Below are 6216 nucleotides of genomic sequence, written 5' to 3'. Positions count from 1 at the left end.
TCCACTTCTATGAATTTCTCATGACATCAATTACAAGGTTTCTTGGAAATAAATGGTGTTGAACATTTTATGATGCTAAAATCCTCGTTTAAAAATGTCATTTATGTGTCACATTTTGTTTAGAATGTCATAAATAATGTGCTGGATCTTCAGAATTAGAGGGACGAACACACTGTGTGTATTTGTTCAGTCTGGTTCACCAATGCTATAAAAATTCACCACAACCACACTGCACCATGGCAATGACACATGGTTCCCATGTGAAAAGACTGCTAAACGCCTCGACGTCCACTTTTAGAATTGATGTATATGCTATTAACAACGTTAAAAAATGACTCTTAGAACATTATAAAAAGTGGTTTGATTTTACACGACAAATTCACGTCCTATCAATATCATTCAATCAAAAGTACGACTTCCACTCATTTAACTGGGTAACCGATCTGATCTCACAGACACGCAAGGACATTAAGTGTAGAGAAAAGGTCAAATTCTAAAAGACTCTGAAGACTGTATTGTGGACAGTGGGGTAACAGCAGCTGTTCATCTCAGATTTCCTGAGCTGTGTGTGCATTTGTGGGGTCTGAGCTCTGTATCTGAGTCAGCTCAATGTCTCTGTTTTGCTCTGCATGAGTTCCTTTCTGAAGCCTGAGGTCTTTTCTGTAGACCAACACACACAGCAGGGGGTCTGTGGTCACTCTCAAAGTCATCAGACACAATTGCATCACCCAAAGATCCCTGTAATGCCACAGTACAATAAATATGATGATGAACGTCACATGCAGGATCACTGTGAAAATGACAAACGCTAACACTGTGCAACTCGGCTTCTTGGTTCTGTAAGGCACGTCGCTGGTTTGGGGTGGAGCTCTGCAAGTGACTATACATGATAGCAGTGTTACTGAAAGAGTAACTGGAAGAAAAAGCAAACTCAACCATTCAAAACGTATGAAAGTCAACAGCTCATTAAGAAAGAAACAAATGAACACAATGATGGAGGTGATGATGGAGCAAGAAGGAAAGAAAACATGAGCAGAGCAGTGTGGATGTCTCAAAGAGAGAGCGCCCTCTAGAGCCACCACCTGCTGTAGGAGAAACCCATAGGTCATTGATCCTGACCATAAAGAAGTAAATATCCAGCATGTTGAGTTCTTCTCCCAGCAAAAATCATTCTGTAACAGTTTAGTCACTATGTATGGATGCAGAAGCAGCTCCAGCAGGTCACAGAGAAGAAGCACGATGACCAAGACTGAGATTCGGCCTCCACTCTTATGATGACCACACAGAACACGCAGAGCCCAAACTAGAGCTGGCAGACCCACACACTCTCCAGCAATGAGGAAGATGGACAGTCTGATCTTACCAGACAGACTGTCTTGTTGAAAATCCCGTAAAAATGAATGATGTGAGAATAATATATAAGCCATTGTGTTACAGGCTGAATTATTTGTTCTTTCCTGTAATGAAAATGAGAGAATGACTTTTTTAGCAGTGACACAACTATCATGACAAGAACTGTTTCAGCGCTTGGCTACTTACTGAAATGATGGACTGACTGTACAGATGAGAGTGGCTCCCACACTAAATACACACAACCAGCTGAGTTCACCAAAAAGAGCCTGAAAACGACAGTTACTGTATCAACATGTTGATGTAAAATTACATGTGTGTGATTTGTTCTTACCTTTATTAATCAGTGAGAAAATGTTGTTCTGAAAGCTCAGCAGAGAAGATCACACCCTCACTCTTTCACAGTGTCACTCAAATGAGAAGAAAACCAGGAACTGAGTCGACGCAGTAAAGCAGCGTATGATGAAAACGATTCAGGACAAAATCTGTTGTGACTCGGTTCATGACTGCTGTCCATCTCTGTACTGGGTTTATGAGTGAATGAGCTTTAACCGAAGTATATGAAGTACCTCTAGAAATGAAAGACTCTCAAAGTCTCTACATTTCAGAGCATCACTAATGAGACAAAAGTCAAAGAACCATCTCATGAACTAGGATAGAAAAATACAACTATGGTTGATGTAGTCTAAAAGGTTGTTCAGACAACACATGGTCAAAAAGAAGAAGGAGGCACTTCTTAGAAGACTAACACATTTATTTAACAAGTCAGCAAACATGAACATAAAACACTGAGATGGGTAATAAATACAAACATATATAATATTTCTATACCAAAATACAACAAAAGTAAGAATAAAATTAACTGCGTTTGAAAAGAGCTCCCATAGTGTTTGGAACATTCGTATCGTGTCAAATATGACTCAGTCTTGGGGAAACACAGCATGTACTGTTGTACATGTCAAACCTTGGGTTTGAAGACAAATAGCACAGATGATCTGACCACCGTCACTCCCTATAGGTGCTTTGAATTGAGAACTAAGTACATAAACACAGAATTTGTTCAAGCTTAACATGTCAGAGTTGAAAAAGCCTGGGTCTCTAACCACATCCTCCTTAGTGGCTGTGGTGGGTCAACTGCCAGCTCCTTTTAACACCCGGGTGTTCTTCCCTTTAAGAGCATGTGTGAAGGCAACTGTAGCCATGGCCTAACTACCACAAACTGCAGCAGCCATGAGAAGTGGTAGGTCTAGTGGCTATTGCTTCAGGTTGTGCCACCCCCAGTTCTGAAAGTGTCAGGGGTAGTGGCTACTACCAAACACCAACACCTACTCCTAAACCCAACCCTCATCATAATGTTTTTGAATCAAATATCACCAAGAATTTGTTCATAATTTAAAGTATCTGTAGTTCATCTGTAGGGGACCATCAAAATAAAGTGTGACCACTACATTAAGTTGTGCCAGCTGCCTGTAATGAATGTGGCAGGTACTGTGGCATGTCTAGTGGCTGGCACTACCTGATACAAAAGCTCTCATATTTGCACAGGCCAACACACAGAGATCTGTGTTCACACTTCCCAAACTTAAATAAGTGGTGCAGCCCATGAGCAGGAAGCTCACGAGCAAGAGTACCAAAACCCCCTTGTTAAGTATGATTACTATAGTGATAATTTACTTGTGTAAAAGTATTAGTAAAGGACACTTTTACAGTAAAAATGATTAAGTAGTTTATTGGAAAACTATCTAGCGCTGTCGCCTCACAGCAAGAAGGGCCTGGGTTCAATTCCCCGGCCAAGAGACCAGGGTCCTTTCTGTATGTTCTCCCCATGTTCGTGTGGGTTTCCTCCGGGTTCTCCGGTTTCCTCCCACAGTCCAAAGATATGCAGTCAGGCCAGTTGGACATTGTAAATTGCCCCTGGGTGTGAATGTGTGAGTGTATGTCTGTCTGTCTGCCCTGCGATGGACTGGCGACCTGTCCAGAGTATATCCTGCCTTCTGCCTGGAGACAGCTGGGATAGGCTCCAGCACCCCCTGCGAAGCAGCTTAGAAGATGTTTGGAAAACTATTCAAGTAATTGAGTTCATTTTTTTGTATATCTGCAATCACTGATATTACAAGTGTAAGCCGTGAGGCCGAGGCCCACAAAACACTTCCCTTAAATTGTCCCAAAAACAGTTAAACAGCAGCTATACTGCCACCTTTAGGTTATAGAGAGTCACCCAAACTAGTGCTTTCCCACTCAGGGTTGGCAAGCCATTTGGTGAATTACCAAGAGTGAATTAAGGAGAGTGATGACTGATTTTATACAATAATTTTATTAGAATAATCCTCGGCTCATAAAATATACAACACACAATAAAACTTGACCAGGACCAGAGTTGACGGTATAGCAATGACACAAATTTAGGAGTCAGTGGCCATGTAGCAAGAGTATGTTGGAAGGCCAGTAGTACAACCATAAAACAAAACAAAACAAAACAAAACAAGGATTTACAAGGATTAAGGGCCCAAATGCAAACAAACACTCCAAAACAAAATATACATAAATTAATCAAAAACACGAGTAAACAACAAAATTAAGCAAAACACCAAATGAATTATATAAATTTAAATAAACACTGCACTCCACAAAAAAAAAAAAGGAACCCTCAAGCTTGTTTCTCAGCTTAGTTTAGATTACTATGGTAGAAGTAAGCTACTGGTTTCCTCCCCGTAACTGGCCTCCCACAGTCAGAACTGTCTGTATACTTGAACAATTTAATGCGTTTGCCTTGAAAGGGCTCAACTTCCCCCTCGTCAATGAAACTGCTGTCCAATACCGGATACTGCTACCCACGGATTCACTGGGCACAAAACAGCTCAACTTTTCCAGCTCCAATTAGTATAGCAGCATCTACTCCAACCAACCCGAATGAAGTATTAACAGCCGTGCTGAAGTTTTAAGAGCTCCTCACGCTGCCCGCACGTGTCCCTGGCAGTGAACCAAACGATCTCTGGGCTAAATCTCACGAGACTTTAAAGCCCAGCATCTGGCTCGCAGCGAGCCAAACGAGAATTTACTCAGCTCCCACGAGACTTCAAACAAAGCCTGCAGGCACGAAGCATTCACAGTGCACCGCCCCCCTCTGCTGGTCAGGTGTGGGAGTGCCCCAATGCACATATCCCTAGTACAGGCTACACACGGGAAAAAAAACATCTGAACTGCGAGCTCTGCCAGGAACAAAGTTGGCCTTCAACTACATGCATCTCATGGTTAGATGTTATTGGAGCTTTGCTGAATTCCAGCAAATAAGTTTAAAATCCCTGAAAGCCTGTGTAGATTTTGATAAGGTTAACTTGATTAAGAATCAAAAGGTAAAGGTAAACTTCTTCAGCTAGTTTACATGAATAGGTGTCAACATTACATTCACAGCCTTCAAACCGTTTCATCTTCGCTGACGCAGTATGTCTCTCGTGTCTAGCGCTGCCATATTCCTCTTTTTATCTCTGCTAAACTGGACGTCTGTGATCTCATCAGGGCTGAAGTGTTTCTGCAGCTGAGAGCTGCTCTCTTTGCTCTTTTTTGATTGGTTTTCAGAAATGAAGATTCAAATTAACAGCACTAATTGTTCTATGAACTGATATGCTCATCATTTGTTTTTACTCAGTAATATTATCAAAAATTAAAGTAGCAAAGTAAAGTACTACAATTTGTTTATTAAGTACTGTAACAACAGTAAATGTAATTTGTTACTTTCCATCTTCAGCCTCTTTTATAAAGACAATTTTAAAAAAACAAACATATTAACCTCGCAAATGTATTCAGTTAACAAGAAGTAAAGTCAACATAACATGGGGGCAGGCGGTTAGGGAACCAGCCTTGTGACCAGAAGGTCGCCGGTTCGATCCCCAAAGCTGACAGCACATGATACTGAGGTGTCCTTGAGCAAGACTCCTAACCCTGTGGATTGGGCTGCCCACCGCTCCAGGCAAGTGTGCTCACTGCCCCCTAGTGTGTGTGTGTGCGCTCACTAGTGTGTATGTGGTGTTTCACTTCATGGATGGGTTAAATGCGGTGGTGAAATTTCCCTGTTGTGGGACTAATAAGAGGATTTTGATGCAGCTATTGCTGAACTTTTTCACCTCTGTTTTGCTAGCCTGCCTGTCTCCACCCATATTGGGGAAGTGGTTGTGATCTTAGTGTGGGTTAAAACAGTCTAAAATCATAGTGTGTCTGGAGGGAATCTGCTGAGGTGGAAGGTTTTAAGTGACCAACTTTGTGTCTGACTGGCACAGAGTCAGCAATACCTCACTATTCTCTTTCACTGCCAGTGTAAGTAGTTTGTTCATTAGCATGGCAGTGCATGCTGGGCTTACGTCACATTGTGTCAGATACTGATATTGGTGCTTTTTTATGAATATGAGTAAATGAGTATGATGTTCAGCCGATACCTGACACCAGTGCAAGTACCATATGATGTCTTGCTATAATGTATTTTCTAGTTGTAAAAACAGCACTGGATTGGCATAAACCAGCTTAGTCCAGCTTGTGTGATGCTGGACTTTTTTTTTTTTTTGAAGCAACATCCAGGCATATGTGTCTGATTCATTGGACATGTGTATAGAGATATTTTCCATTGTCATGGTAATTCTTCAGTCACCAGCTGCAGAGGTCATCCTCTTGTTTATTCTTGCTTCTCAGTCTTATAATGGTTTCACTTTCACTGTGAAACCACAAACACCTATGAAACTCTGTCCCAAAAAGGCCTTAAAATTGGGAAGCAGGAGGAGGTTGTTGTCACATGATCTTATAGTCCAGAGCCAGCCTCCCATCTTCCTAGCCAATGTACTGTAAAATTAGAGGCCAAGTAATAATAGTGAGTGCACT

At 41.5% G+C, this 6216-nt stretch overlaps 1 long non-coding RNA gene across 1 annotated transcript; it reads right to left on the bottom strand.

Annotated features, from left to right (window-relative positions):
• Positions 1 to 1390: 1390 nt before the first annotated feature.
• LOC119262018 lies at positions 1391 to 1753 on the bottom strand. The gene is made up of 3 exons (XR_005129360.1): positions 1685 to 1753; positions 1540 to 1619; positions 1391 to 1457 (listed from the first exon to the last, which is right to left on the bottom strand). It is a non-coding gene; the product is annotated as an uncharacterized LOC119262018 (long non-coding RNA).
• Between the last annotated feature and the right edge of the window lie 4463 nt (positions 1754 to 6216).

Source organism: Pygocentrus nattereri, chromosome 22, assembly GCF_015220715.1.
Source record: "Pygocentrus nattereri isolate fPygNat1 chromosome 22, fPygNat1.pri, whole genome shotgun sequence".
NCBI lineage: Eukaryota > Metazoa > Chordata > Actinopteri > Characiformes > Serrasalmidae > Pygocentrus > Pygocentrus nattereri.
Note: the sequence above shows the minus strand (reverse complement) of the source record. Positions and strands in the feature narration are given on the sequence as shown.